Below are 16,081 nucleotides of genomic sequence, written 5' to 3'. Positions count from 1 at the left end.
TGGAACTGCGACATCCTTTATTGTTTGTCCGTTAAATAAACTCAATTTAAGGAAAAGCCGATCTCTCCAAACAGGAGGAAGGGTCAGAACGGGCAAAATAACAGCAGAAATGTTTTTTTTTACACTGTATTAATTTAGCAGGTGCTAAACGATCCAGAACGACTTACACGTCTATGGACAAGGTGACAACCGCGACGTGCCACAACAAAGAACAAGAAAGAGCGTGCAAAGAGAGTTCAGACAGAAAACTGTTGGCTGGTGGGATTGTGGAGTTACTTATCTAGGGCTGAGCATCTGAAGAGCACTCTCTACACCCCCCCCCCCCAAAACCAGACTGTACAAAACGCAGGCCGCGAGCACGTACGATGCCCAGGACGACAGACCGCTCCAGACAGGAAAGGCGTTCGCGATACCAGACAGATTAACGCGCTCGTTAAAACAGCCAGCTTCCACCGTGCTCTTCAGGACGGGGCGAATCCACGTTTATCTCCAGTAGCCGGCGAGGAAACTCAAAGAGCTCGCGACGTTCGCGCCGCCGCGTTCGTCTTATCGAGACCTTCCTCGGCCTGCTGCTGGCGCGAGCGTTCCGCGCGCTCTTTTGCATCGCAAAAATTTACCTCGGGGGGTCGTTCGTCCTCCACCTGTCAACTCCCCAGGTGAGAGACAGCGAGCATGCACACACACAGGTTTAAAGCCCTCAAGATCTAGAAATGACATCAGCATTCTTGGGTGAGAGAACGTTTCTCTTCCAAGTCAACAGACTACGTCAGTTTTAAAGGTTCATGACCATCCCAAGCAATCACAAAGACACTGACCCTTAGAAACGGGGGGGACTGCAACCCTGGTCCCGGTTAGTTCTGCTGGTTTTCGATGTTACTCTGTGACTTTAATGATTTAATGCTAATCACCTTCACCTGGTTACTTTGGTCTGAACTGAGGCTGATTTGAGCTTGTGGCTCTCCCAGGACCAGGGTTCCAGACCACTGCCTTAGAAGGTCCATTTAAAATTCTCCGTGTCCAACCGCTCACCTTCCCTGGGGTCCCACAGAAACACCCAAGATGCCTTTCACGCCAGGAGAGACGCCTGTAAATACGAGTGGGCGTGGTAACACTGGAAGCTCGCTGTAGACAGAAGACTCCACGGTATCCCGCCCAGCACGTTTAAAAACAAAAATAGTCTAGCGCTGGAATCATTTACGGAAAAGAACCGGGGGGGGGGAAAAAAGGCCTTGCGTACCTAGACGTCACTTTCACTCTCTCTCTCTCTCCGGCTCCAAATGTTTTGTCTCGCAAAACGCTGGAATGCACGGCATGCTTACTCTGCACAAAAATAATAATCATCATCATTAAAAAAAAAAATTATCTGCTGGCATGATGATTCAGACCTGGAGGCTTACGTGTTCTTTTGAACTGACACACCAGTGTAACCCTTAATCTAATATATATATATATGTATATATATATTTTTTTTTAGTGTTTCATTGCAGAACAAGCTCAAATACTTGTTCAGAATCTGCCTGCAAGCTCTTGGGAAAAGCAGCACACTACTGCAAACAGGACAGGAAGAGGAAGCAAATGGGGAAACAATCACACTACAACAACTTCCTGGGAAACAATCAAGACTACAACAACTTCCTGGCTGCATTCTTCCCAAACATAAAAGCTTAACGAAGCTGAAGGAAGCATTCTGAGAATCTCTCTCTCTCTCTCTGCGCACTGCTAGCCAAGCACGTAAAGAACATTTTTTTGGGGGGGGGGGCTGTTCAGTAGCGTAGTACAAATTAGCCTAAATGACAAGGCGAGTCATGGACTAACACCCTGCATTTACAAATGGGGATTTGACTGGGTTAAATCTGGCAACCCCCCATCGGTCTAAACAGTGGGGTCATAAAGTCAAGGGCGGGCACTGGCTCAAACTGAAAGGTCATACGGCCATTGGGATTGGATGTCCTGCCGGTGTGGCGGGACGGCAACAAACACACTTCAAGGAGGAGCTGATCTCCATCACCCTCACCTCTTCCAGAGCAGAGGGGGGGTGAGCTCCTGTTCATTTAAACCTTTCTTCACCCAGTCCTAAGCGGTCGATGAGAGGACAGCCCCCGGGGGCCATTACAGGAATACCAACAGCGGGAACATGTTTCCCCCCCCCCTCAACACAACACAACACCGGCTGTGCTAGCTAGCGCCCGCAGGCATTAAACTGTGGTAAAGTTTTGATAGCCCGCACTGTAGCCTAGGAGACGCGTTGTCCCAAAACAGGATCACAACAAACACGGAGGCAGGTAGCGGGACCGGCTAGTTTATCGACCCCCCCCGCCCCCCCAGCTCATCCCTACCGTGAAAACAGCCCCCCCCCCCCGCCGCAACTTCCTGTACCCCCCCCCCCTTCCTCTGGTGCCCCGCCAGACACCCTGCTCCACATTCTCAGCACCGAAAGCCCTGTTTCCTCCACTACAACGCTGAGGCCTCGATATCCCGATCTGATGCGTCTAAGTTACCCCGCAGCGGCACAGAGGCAACGGACGCTCCGCGGAGCGAAAGCTCCACAGGAAACGCGTTCTTCCGCCAGAGCATCCTGTCATTAAAGTAATGACGACGGAAGTCTGAAGAGACTGAGCCGGGCGCCGTGCCAGTTTCCCTTCTGAACTCTGACCTCTGACCTTTAACCTCGCGCTGGCACAATAAATGCTCGCATTCTCCATTATTGACCACCTATAAACCAGATTTCTCGTAGATACGCACGCCGCAAGGGACGCGAATCATCCGCTTACGCCTGGTTGCTCTTACGCAACTCCTGTTCCCGTTCGTTTTATTCGGTCAGGAATCTTCCACACTCCGTCAGTATGACAGACAGGTATGAAAAGATTGCCTAATGCAACGCGCAAAAACGAATCAAAAGAGATTCCAGCGACTGTAGCCCGGAGTCAAAAAAAAATCCATTTCAAGGGACAGGGCTTGTCACGTTATAGCGGGCCAGGAATGTGCCGACTCATGCACGCGAACGCAGATAAATGCCGGCTATTTAAAAGGCGTTCCCCCTGCCCTGCGGTTCAACGACGCTGAAGTTAGAAACTTTTGCTACGAGCTAGGAAGCTCGTTTTGGGCACGGGAGACGCGATGAATACGAAGGGCCTTCGGAGAAAACACAGCGTGCGAGCAAAAGTTCGGACCTCGCAATGCACGTCCTCACTTTTTTTTTTCTCATTCTCGTGCGGGACCGAGGTGGAACGCCACCGTTGCGGGACCCTCTCTCCTTGGCACGTCTGCACGCCGGGGTCCGCAAAGACCCGTGAGGGGAAAATCCCGTCCCAGGGTACGCGGAGAAGATGGCGGCGTCCCCCGGCGACGAAGCCGAACGGAACGCTTAAAAGCGAGGAGAGCGCAGACTCCCCTCCCGCGAAAAGGTTGGCGGGAAACGAAGGGTCCGTGACGTTCCCGGGAGGCTCCTGGCATTCCGGAGTCCGCTCTGCTTTTCCGCGTCGCGAGCGGGAGCGTCTGTGTCATGTGATCCCGGGACAAAACGAGCTTCTGACTCACCTGCTCCAGCTCACACACCACCCCCCCCACCCCTCCCCCTCCCCTCGCCCCCCAGCACCCATTGGGCTGCCACACTTCAGGAGGAAGTCATAGGTGCTTATCACTCGAACCCCGTCTGCGACAGCCAATCAGAGGGCCGTTTCGCTTAAGGAAACGCAGGAAGTGACACATGATCGATTCCCTGGAGAATGCTAGTGTCCTCAGCATAAACGCACATCCAAAGGAAATATGATGCTGTATATTTTCAACACATCCCCATATTAATCATTCATTAAGACGGGAAAAGATTCAGTTTCATGGGGGGGGGGGGGGGGGGGGGGGGAGGAGACAATGCAAGGTTACCATGTCAGCGTGACATCATATCAAGCGAGGGGCAGGAAGGAGACTCTCAGAAGGGGTGGAGGTCAATTCAGATACGCGTGTGCCATTTCTGACCGTCACAATTTCTCACAGCATCACAACCACCGCATTATATCGAGAGAGAGAGAGAGAGAGAGACAAAGAAAAAGAATCTCGGACGCCCACCCCCTGGATCAGAGCCCTCTCTATTCCCCCGGGCAGCTGGACACACTCCCGGCTTTGTGCGCGGACGTGCGGCGGCCGAGCGGACGTCTCCCGGCCTTCAGTGGGGGGGGGGGGGGTGGGGGGAGGGGGGGGGCATCGCGTCACTCTCTCCTAAAAATAGCACGAGTGACACATTCCGGGCGGGCTGCAAGCGTTCGGGGGGGGGGGGGGGGGGGGGCGTGAAGTTGGGCTCGCTCGGGTCAGCGCGGGCCTACGGGTGTGGGGGGGGGGGGGTGGGGGGGGGTGTGAGGTTTGAAGAAGGAGGTTAAGAGCCGACCGAAGGCCAGGCTTAAACGTTCTTGTCTCAGAAGAAGGCCTCAGTCTTTTTTTTTTGCTCCTATGGAAACCAAGGTTCCTCTGTTCTCTAGAACCCGGGGGCTAAAGTTAGTGCACGTCTGAGTCACGTTTTTGTTTCTCTCCTATTCCCCCCCCCCCCACCCCTTTGTGGTGACAAGGGGTGTGGACCGAAAACATGCAGGCCAAAACTTAAAAAACAAACCCCCCCCCCACCCACCCACCCACTGACCACAGAGCTGGAGAAAGATGGTCCTCGAGGTTACCCTGGGTTTCCACCACCATTTTGAAGACGCGGCAACGCTCCGTGTCGGACATGTCGGAATTTTACAACTAAGGCGATGCACTCCCATTATTCCATTTGCGCCAACGCCCTTCTGGAAGACCCAGCCATGCCATCGACTGCTGAAATTACCATCGGCTAAGACGAAACGACGGAAGTGATGTTTGACGCTCAACGAGCGAGGATCCTTAACGCCTCCGGGTGGGGGTGGGGGCACGAAAACAGCCTGTTCTGTCCCGGGGCATTTTTATGTTATGCTCAGAAGCACGTGTAGCGCAAAAAAAAAAAAAAAAAAAAAAGCAACTCTCTCCTGATCGATCTGGAAAAACCTGATTTAAATGCCATAAACGTCTCGGGGGGGCCTCTCGTGCTCAGCTGGCTGAACATTAGGCCATCACCTGCTTTCGAGACGCCCTCGACGTCTGTCTTGTGACACACTCCCAAAATCCTCAGCCTCTGGCTTCTGGCGTCCAGAAGAACCCCCATCCCCGGTGTAGGCTCGCCACCGGTGCCGATTTTTGGACGCGACTGGAACGCCGGTTCGTTTAAGAATACTGCGCAGAGGAGAACGCGGGCACGGAGAGCGCAGGCAAACCACGAGAGCGCTACCGGTGAAGGGACGGGGACCGGCGTCTTATTCCGGAAGGGCTCGATTAGTCCAGATATTCGATAGCCCACTCAGGCCAGAGGGGTTTTTCCAGGGCCCGGAGTAAATTTCCGGATGTCACGTGCCACCTCGGGGCGACATAGCTCAGGAGGTAAGACCAATTGTCTGGCAGTCGGAGGGTTGCTGGTTCAAACCCCGCCCTGGGCATGTCGAAGTGTCCTTGAGCAAGACGCCTAGCCCCTAACCCCTAACTGCTCTGGTCAATGAGAGGCATCAATTGTAAAAGCGCTTTGGATAAAAGCGCTATATGAATGCAGTCCATTTACCATTTACCTCGCGTACGACCGAACGCCTTCCCCGCCGCCGCTTGGCGACGGTCCCCGGCTGCGTACCCACGGGCACGCCGGGAACGTTCGAGCATCGCTCCCGAATCCCAGAGCGGAACGACAGATGGTCGTCGACTCCCGAAACGCACGCGAGTCTCCCCGGCGCTTGCTCGCTTTGAAATGGGCAGGAGCCGAAGCGCGCGCGCGGAGAAACAGCTCGGATCGAGTCAAAACGGGGGCTTTGTTAAAAAATTCCCTAGTGTGCATTCCTTGTGTAATAGCGGGGGGAAACGTAGAAAACAAATCTTTGTAGTTCCTCCCTTGCACTTGTTTCTCTCTGTCTCTACTGCTCACTCTCGGTCTCTTGCTCTCCCTCTCCACCTCCATTTCGCTCCCCCCCCCGTTCTCTCTCTCTCTCTCTCTCCTCTCTCTCTCTCTCTCCTCTCTCTCTCTCTCTTCCTCTCTCTCTCACTCTCTCTCTTCTCTCTCTCACTCTCTCCTTCTCTCTCTCTCTCTGTCTCTCTCTCTCCCTCTCTCTCCCCTCTCTCTCTCTCTCTCTCTCGCTCTCTCCCTCTCTCTCTCAGAGATCATCCTCCGGGGTCCGCAGAGACGGCACCGCACGGCTCCTGAGGCTCAGAAAATCATCCCGCCCTAACAGACACGGGCGGCGAGGAGGAACGATGATGTCATTTCCCCCGCTCCAGTGTTTGTCTCTCCGCTAGTAGTCAGGTGGTCTGGCGGGGGAGGGTGTGGGGGGGGGGTCTATTTGTTGGCAAGGTCCACTGACTGGAGGGGGGGTGGGGGGGGAGTGTAGGCTACATTACATCACTGTCCCTGCGATACTGCTAAGCCTGTTGTTAACGCGATTCGGCTGCATCTGCTATCGGCACATGGCACTGGGAACAGAGGATATGTGGGATCGTGAATCTGGGATCGGCTGCTTGGGGCTGCAGAAAGTCGATGCAAATCTCTGCCTCGTCCACCAATGGGGGGGTTCAAGTAGGAAGTAGGACCTGCCTTTAATAAACTGCGGAACAAACAGTTCAGGGTTTTCCGTGGCCGTGTGGGCCCAGACGACCAGCAGATGGATTAATGCGGCACTGGAGAGCGTCTCTAATCGCCCCGCTAAGCTGTGATAAAGCTACCCGACCGCACAGGACACAAGGTCTACACGCTGTCCCCCGCAGAAATACAGGCCCAAGCACTGATCCTGGACAACCTTTTTTTTATTCACATCCTTACTGAAACCACTACTAGTTACGTACCAAAACTGATCCTGGACCAGCAAGGCTTGAGGGGGGGTGTATTGGGGTATTACATTACATTACAGGCATTTAGCAGACGCTCTTATCCAGAGCAACTTTTTTTACATAGCATTTTTACATTGTATCCATTTATACAGCTGGATATATACTGAAGCAATGCAGGTTAAGTACCTTGCTCAAGGGTACAACGGCAGTGTCCTTACCCGGGAATCGAACCTACGACCTTTCGGGTTACAAGCCCAGTTCCTTACCCACTGTGCTACACTCCGGGTAAACTGCCATACTTAAGCATAATGATCACAAAACCAAAACCAGCAAGCGTGGCGCTAGTTCCAGTAGCAAGACTCTCGTCTTGGAAAGATATCTTGCACACGCATGTTGGTCCTGCCACGCATCTTAAGATAAGATAAAGAGTAATCTTACACACGTTGACTAGAAAGCATTTTAAGAACATAGATTAAGGCATTGGGGAAAAAAAAATTTTTTCTTTTTTAAAAAAAAGCCTGTACGCTACAGAAACGAGCTAACGTCGAGCAGGAAGCTGGACTTTGCGCGGACATCTTGGATTAAACGCTGTGAATAAAATTTCACACTTCGGCCGGGCAGCTGAGAGAGATAGCCTAGCGTTTGGAACGGCAGGCAAGACCAGACAACCGCACACACACTTTCAGCAGAAGAACGTTTTGTCTGTAGCGCCGCGGAAGAAAACGGACAGCCTTCGCTATTAAATATGAATCGCGGCCGACGAGCGCAATCGTTAGCAAACAACCAAGTCACGGCGCGTTCTATTCGACAAGCACCTTTTTACAATTAATAATAATAATAATAATAATAATGAGGAGGGAGGGGAACATTTGCCCCGGGTTCAAAAACAAACAAACAAACAAACAAACAAAACAAACAAACAAAATAAAAATAAAACAAAAAAAACGTTCAAATAAACACATTCAGCCGCTAAATAGCATCGTCCGGGATGCGCTTCGAAAGCGCTTTCGGGCGCGGCGTGCGCTCGGAGCTTTCCGGAAGCCTCCGCCGGGAGGTCCGTCGGAGAGCGTCCGCTCCGGGGCACGCGGACGCGAGCGCCGGCGGTTCGCAGGAAGTGCTCGATGGCGGAGGCCTCCCGGCGCAGCAGGCCTCCCGGCGCAGCAGGCCTCCCGGTGCAGGAGGCCTCCCGGCGCAGCAGGCCTCCCGGCGCTGCAGGCCTGGCACGGCTCCCGCTCCTCCACCTCCGGGGGGGGGGGGGAAGCCGCACACAATTAGCCAGGCGTGTTCGGGTACGACGCTCCAAAGCAAAAAAAAAAAAAAACGCGTTCGAGCGCATCGGCAGGGAGAGAGAGATTCGTTTCTTTTTCTTCAAAAGGAGAAAGATTAACATACCCCCCCCCGCCCTCCCCCGCCATTGGAACAACAGGGAGATTTAGTGTTCACCTTTCTTTCTTTTTCCTTAGGAAACCTCTTCAGAGATTAAACGCAGTGACGTACCGGAGCGGAATCCTCGCCGAACGGTCAGGTCAGGTGACCCGGGGGGGGGGGGGGGGATCTCGTTCCGGAGCAGAGGGCTTCCGCCGGACGCGTTCCGCTTCTGGGACGCGACCGCGTTCGGGCGGGTCCCGGGCGGCAGTGGAGTTTCTCGGCGACCATTCCCTCCAAAAAAACACTGCTGCCGCCTCACCCCCCCCGCCCCCGCCCCCACGTTAACCAAAACCAACATGTCCTGCAGCGGAGCACGAAGGCCTCAGCAAAAAAATCAGCGATTGGGGGGTGGGGGGGTGGGGGCGGGGGGGATTGGAACAATATTGCTGCTGCCCTGAGGTTTACGAGAAGAATTGTGGGTACATGAGTTTATAAAGAAAACACAGTGAGGGGGTGGAATAAATAAAGGGCCAGAATTCTCTTTGAAAAAGACTCCAGACCCATATTTAGAACTGCAGTCCTCTAGCTGGGGCGCTCAGGTTTCCACCAGCAACCCGATCCCTGTGATCCTGGCGCGCTTCGGCAGCTGGACGGGTTTTTCGTAGCCGAAAAGCGGAGGCGGCCTACGGCCTACGAGGCGGAGCCTTTAATTTGGCTGATCCCACCGCGTCCGTGAACCGCGAGCTTCCCCCGATTGGCCAGTCGGGTCTGCAGGGTGATCGCCAGGCCGACTCGCACGCCAACTTAAATGCACGCGGCAGCTCGTCGTCCGCTCCCGCAGGACGGACGGGGACCCCTGCGGACGCGCGGTGGGGCGCCCGGCCACCCGGCTTCAGCCCCCGGGCATCGTGGGAACCCGAGAGAACGGGAGAAGGGAACCCTTTTTCCCTACGCGGGAGCCACCGTGGGATATCTTTGGCGAAATCCTTCAAGGATTACGACTCTGATCGATACTAAGAACTAAACCAGCACCAGATGGGACTGCCGACTACAGTTTCATTATTTTATCCCCCTGGAGAACTCTGGGTGATCCCAGAAATGAAAGCACGTGCTCTACCCCCCCCCCCCTCATCTTCGCCCTCAGCCTCAATATCTGCCATGTCCTGCTTTAAAAAAATAACAAAAACCCTGAAAGTTAGCCAAATGTCTCCTGATGGCGTAACCGGGAAGGACGGTGTGTAGCACAGTGGGTAAGGAACTGGGCTTCTAACCGAAAGGTCGCAGGTTCGATTCCCGGGTGAGGACACTGCTGTTAACCTGCATTGCTTCAGTATATATCCAGCTGTATAAATGGATACAATGTAAAATGCTGTGTAAAAAGTTGTGTAAGTCGCTCTGGATAAGAGCGTCTGCTAAATGCCTGTAATGTAATGTAATGTAATGAAGAACTTTGCTCCTTTTAAACACGAGAGGGTCCACGCGCTCGTCGGCATTCGTCTCCGCGACGCGGAATTCCCGTCCGCTGGCGCGCGAGCAGCCGTTCCCGCGTTTCTCGACTCTCTCGAAAAGGCGGAGCGCGGGCGGCCATTTTGGCACTTCCACCCGGATCAAATCCCCCCCCCCCCACACAGTTCACTGCGGCGTCTCTGATTGTGATGTCTGCGAGATCCCGGGGAAAAGCCTGAAGGGGATCGTGTTAGAGTAGCAAATGAGAGGACCGGTTTTTGCAGCGGTGTTGTGAAAGCATTCAAATGAAATCTGATTTTTTTTAAAAAGTATATACAGTATATATTTCATCCTCATTAAATATAGGCTAAGTAACAGCAAACATCTGACAGAACGGGGTTTAATTTTTCCTGTAAAATATCACCGGATGCTATACGTGCTCAGTGCGTTTCTATGGTAACCTGGCAACCAACGATCAAAATGATCTCTCGACACTATCCCACCGGTCTCATAAACAATCCAGTAGTCCACCTCCACCGTGCGGTGCGCTTCCGGCAAACGGACGTCCGAGCCAAGATCGGCGCTCCCGATTGGACGCGTCGCATGTCTGACACGGGGGAGGACTGCGGCGTCGCATTTCGAGCCATGCGGCGCCGCCGCAGATTCTACACTCAAGATACTCAGGACCGCATTCCCTCCCTGCTCCAGCACCTGTACTACAGCACAGAATGTTCACGACGCTGTCCCGGGCCACGCCCCCGTCATAAATTATTCAGAAGAGGCATCAGACGGAATGCTTCGGTTTCGACGGCGCCACGGAGACACAGAGGACCTCGTGTCGAGAGCAAGGAGCCGGCGGCGTGGCGAGAACTGAAAAAAAAAATTTGTGGTATGGCCGTGCTACAGAAACATGGAAATGACAAAGAGCCATCAAACCAAAACGTAATGGGTCTTCTGCTTAGAAAAAATGATAAATCTCCTGTCAGGAAAAGTTGATTATAATTAATTAAGAGGCATCTATGAGTAAATGGACTGCATTTATATAGCGCTTTTATACAAAGCGCTTTACAATTGATGTCTCTCATTCGCCAGAGCAGTTGGGGGGCTAGGTGTCTTGCTCAAGGACACTTCGACACGCCCAGGGCGGGGTCTGAACCGGCAACCTTCCGACTGCCAGACAATCGGTCTTACCTCCTGAGCTATGTCGCCCCTGGGAAGGTCACAGGGAGAGACAAAGCCTTCCAGGGTGGCTCCGTTTGTTAGCATTAGTCACTCATGACCACGGCTGCCTCCACCCAAATGCCAGCTGGGGCGCATATAAAAAAGGTAAAAAATAAAAAAAGACGGTAATCCTTAGTCCTTTCAATCCTACTGCGCAGGCGCGGTTCAGGCTAGCGCCGCGTCTGCTAGCGTCGGCCGTATTCGAGAAGAGCAACCGGAGATATGAGCTACGGGAGCCTTCTCATGCCACAGACCCCCCCCGTGACCTGCGCGGTCTTCCCCAGAGCCGCCGCCATAACCCGAGCCACGCTCCGGACCGGCCCTCCGTGATGTCATCAAGCAGATGATGTCACCCGATAGGGCAGAGCCCTAGTAACCCTAGTCGCCGGGGTAAGTGCGAATTTAAGGCTGTTAGTGAGCAACTTTCATTACAGTACACACACCACGGGTAAAATGGTAAATGGACTGCATTTATATAGCGCTTTTATCCAAAGCGCTTTACAATTGATGCCTCTCATTCGCCAGAGCAGTTAGGGGTTAGGGGTTAGGTGTCTTGCTCAAGGACACTTCGACACGCCCAGGGCAGGGTTTGAACCGGCAACCCTCCGACTGCCAGACAATCGCTCTTACCTCCTGAGCTATGTCGCCCCAGGGTAGCGGACCGCACGCGATAATAACAAAAGCACGACCGGAGCGGCCTTGAGGACGGGCGTTTTCAAGGCGGAATGGAAACGGTAACCGCGACCGTGCCGCTAATTTCGGGCACGCTAGCGCGTTCGCACCGTAGCGTCGTCACACCCACCGGGGCTCCCGTTTCCCCTTCCTCGTTCCCCCGCCATCTCGTCGCAGAATAAAAACACACCAGCTGCACTTCCTGTCCTCAGACAGAGGGGGAAAGTGAGGACCGAGGTGACAGACCACATTGATCAATCAGTCAATGCTTGTTTTTATACTGCGGTGTTCATAAAAAAGAATTTAGTTTAATTCCACAGAACGCCTCACAGCCGGGCCTGGCGACTGCGGGGGGATTGTGGGAAGTAGTTTTCGAGAGCGGTGCGACTCCGAAAATTCGGATTGCAGACGATGAACGCGGGGCTGGCTGAAAGGGTCGCTTCCGAAGCCTCGGTTTGAAGACCAGTGAAGTTTCCGCTTTCCGCGCGATGGGGAACAGGTCTGGATTTTCCCTCTGCAACCCATCGGAAAACATCCTGGCGTGAAACGACGTTAGCTGGCCTCGAGCTCCACGGCCTGACACCTGGCTGAGCAGGTTTGCCCTGGGGGTATTTCTGGGGTGAGTTCGTTGGCCCGGGCGAGGTGGGCTTCTCCCCTAGGATGAGGGACAGGGGAACGCGGGCCCCCTGGTTCACGGCTCATCCTCAAATGTTGAATTCCGCCCGGACGCCCTTCATCCAGCGCTGCTAAAAAGCTCGGAAGCCCCCCCCCACCCCCCCAGCCGGCTTCATTCATCACTGTCCAGCGGCTCCCGGGAACCTGCTCGGCAGATCGCCGGCTTCCCCCGACTCCACAGGAGGAATACCGCGGAACGTTCCGGAAACGGCTTTTTCCGAGCACGCTTTCAATCCCTTTCAGGTTTTTTTGGGAACGCAGCGGCCGTGACGCGCGGAACGACCCGCCAGCGAGCGTCTGGGATGGGGGGAAGAGCGTCCCGCCGTTCCGCCTCACGGGCACGACGCGTCCGGACGTTTGCATCAGAGGTCCAACTGAGGCACTGGGACATGGCAGGTTACCCTTTTTTTACGTTTAAAAAAGGCGAGGTCTGACGATAAATTGGTGAGTGAAGGAAAGAAATCATCTGGTGAAAAAATGTTATCGTTCTGACATCAGAACGACAGAACACAGCCACACATGAACACTGAACCATTGCACTTGCTAGTGGTTTCCCCACATCTCATCCAACAATTTTGCTCTTATACCATACCAAGAGACTACAGGACACCTGACAGATGCAACAACATACATCGCTGGGAACTACAAGCATGGCCGCCGATTACACACCGCCGTGAAGAATGCTTTAGTGCCTCTGGAAGTTCCACAGGCCAAATCAGTACAACGGGGTCAAAGGTCAGAGGTCACACCTGGCTGTTAACTAATGGAAGCCTCACCCTCTGGGGGACAGAGCCATAATTTGAGCTGCGACCTCTCACCGTACAGGCGGGAGAAAGACCTGAAAAAAGTGGAAATCGGGCATTTGAAACACAAGTAACATGCATGAAAACATCTTCTCAAAGGGCAAATTCCGTTCCACCAAATTAAAAATGAATCACTCATAGGCGCGTGCAAAACATGGAATAGGTCCTAACTCCGGTGACGCAGTATTACAGCATTAATAAAAATCCTTATCTGATATGACACACTAAGACAAGGGTGAGCTGCAGCACTCCCAGGAGGCACAGCTCAATTCCATTCCGAGTCCATTTTGCCAACCCCCATTTCCTTTATCTAAATTATCTGCCATCTCACAAAAGGAAATTCCTCGGAAGACGCAACTGGGATGATGTTGCCATACAAGGATAAAGCCCATAGCAACAACGGTATTTAGGCTACATTCCTGGGGAAGGAAAAAAGGTTTCAAAAACCAACAAATATTTCAACTGTCCTTCCTCCTTCACTGACAGAGGTCAGGTAAAAAAAAAAAAAAAGCCCCCATACTTAACGTCCCAATTCCTTAATTCCGTGAAAATGTCCCTCAGCCAACATACCGCTTTGGTCAGCGGTGTTAAAAATAGCGCATGCCCATAGCAAACTATGTAGACAAGGCTATTCTAGGAACCATTCTCTCCTTTTATGATCGCTGTTAAAAGTCTACCCGTTACGTGCTCCCTTCAAGGAACTTGCTTCGCCGTGAGTCACCTGTCCACCGGACTTCCAGTAAATTTCACTGGCAGTCTTTAAAAGGACAAAGTAGATATGAGGCCACTCCCAAAATATCCCTTTATTTCTGAGTAAAGAAAAGGAAAAAAATCGCCAAACGCACCCCGCAGCTAATTTTGCCACAAAAGAACAGAGTATTTACAATGTAGGCTGAACGAATGTGCAGGGGGAGGTTTGTACAGGGCACAGGATTTAGGCTAAATGATGTCCAAACACAGCGCTGAAAGAATTACATTAAAATATTTGCCCTTGTAAAATATCCATTGCTCAAATAAACATAACCACACACCTCGTTAGGTTAGGTAACGTTTGCTTGGTTGTCAGCGTGAGAGTATGCGCCTGGTTGTACTCCCTGCGATTCCTTCGTTGTTAAGTGGGGGGGGGGGGGGGGGGCTGTGGTAAGGATAATAGGCTTGGTGAGAGGTAGAACCACGCCAGACTGTTCCAAGAGTTAAAACATTGGTCATGCATTTTAAAAATACCATTACGGGGGTAAATCTATAATGCAATCATAAAAAATAATAAAAAATAAACATACCAACACTCATCTGAAACTACAGAAATGCTGGATGTTCCTCAAATATAAAGGTTTCATTTTTAATTGTAAAGAATTTAATGGTGGGTTTTTGGAGAGCAGCTTGCACATTTCATCTTGCAGTTTCTTTTAATCACCTTCCCAGACACTCAGATCTCTGATCTATAAGATGTTTTGTGAAGAGGGCACTGGGCCAGCACTCTCGGGGGGGGTAGAAAGAAATTTCAAAGCATGAGACGTGGCATCTCATTACTTCACCATCTCCCTGCCCTTCTGCCATTACAAAACCTCCAGTCAGAACACAAAGACCGACCAGTTTATGCCTTTAAAGGCAGGGTGGCCTTCGGGGGTTCTCTGTCTGGCTTTTTGGGGGCCGAGCCCCCCAGCGCCCATTGACCGTCCCCGCAGGTCTGGCGGCGCTGGTGTCAGTTGGTGGGTATTCAGCTTCCCGGGTTGGGGCCTAGCCGGGGAGACCCGGCAGCCGGTTCCCGCAGGTTTGTAAACCTGCAGGGGTTTACTCTGGGACTTCATCTCCCAGCATTCCCGTGTCCCTGCCGCTTTAAAGGCTCAGCAGGTCAGGGGGCCAAAGGGAGAAGGGTACGCACATGCAAACAAACAGACCTGTCTGCGTACACACAAACACAAGAGCGTACACGTACACACGTACAGATAGACACGTTGCATGCACGCGCACACGCGCGCACACAGACACAGCAACGCAAACGCACGCACAAGGCGCTCGAAAAACACCATCTTCCTGCTTGGATTCAGTCCCTTCAATCGACTGCGCTTCTGCAGAGTCAGTACTCGCTCAGACCTCGTTCAGGCGAAATGAGCGCAGTGACAGAACCGCCGGACGGGCCAACCAATCGAGAGGCGGATTGCTGGACTACACACTGCGGACAAAACATCGGCAAGTGCTGAGCTGCTTTATAACTGATCAGCTGATTTTAAAAAACAAGGCACTTGGCCAAGTAGCTAACTAGCTAGCAAAGCAGAGAACCCTCCTGCCGTTTGCATAGGTGGACGTGAGCCATGAACATTGGATGGCGTGTTGAAAATATAATTCCCCCAGGCAGGAACCACAGGATGCTGAGTTTGCAAATCAAACCCAAAACCCTCTTAGGAGACTTCAGCCAAAAACCCAACACCCTCTTAGGACATTTCACCAAAAAAACCATCACCACTCAGGACACTTCACCCAAAAACCCAACACCATCTCTTTACTGAGACCCCCACTCTAATGCAGACAGCCCAAGTCTGCCCACTTCGTACTGAATCAAACAGAAAAAAAACACAACAGAAGAACCAATAAATCAGAGAAGACATGTCAGTAACAAATCAATGCTCAAATTCAGGGAAGCAGCTCAAGAGTGGGGAAAGATCTCCCAACAGAAGAATACATGTGACATTTAGCCATTTTACTCTGCTCCAGCAAAAAGAGGAAAGTGGCTTCATAGTGGCTTGACACTGATTATTGATAAGGGTTAAAACAGGGGTCCATACAGTTTGAGAAAAGTAAGTAGGCTATATGATTAGAAACGTATAGGGTATTACGAGGGTGGTCATCATTTTCACGGGTTCCTATGAACTGGGTTGTGAAAAATATCAATTCCGTGCTCTGTTAGCCGGAAGCACTGGGGAAAAAAATATATTTTTCAGCTACATTCAGTATTACAGTAAACAGTACATTATTATTTCACTTGTAACGGCCAGAGTCGACATCTCAAATGCTAATCTAGGTAGCCAAATCAACCC

At 52.2% G+C, this 16,081-nt stretch overlaps 1 protein-coding gene across 1 annotated transcript in view; it reads right to left on the bottom strand.

Annotated features, from left to right (window-relative positions):
* Positions 1–16,081, bottom strand: part of mical3a (microtubule associated monooxygenase, calponin and LIM domain containing 3a) — a 97,434-nt gene that overhangs the window by 55,328 nt on the left and 26,025 nt on the right.

This window comes from Anguilla anguilla, chromosome 19 (genome assembly GCF_013347855.1).
Source record: "Anguilla anguilla isolate fAngAng1 chromosome 19, fAngAng1.pri, whole genome shotgun sequence".
NCBI lineage: Eukaryota > Metazoa > Chordata > Actinopteri > Anguilliformes > Anguillidae > Anguilla > Anguilla anguilla.
This window is presented reverse-complemented; position numbering and strand designations above follow the sequence as displayed.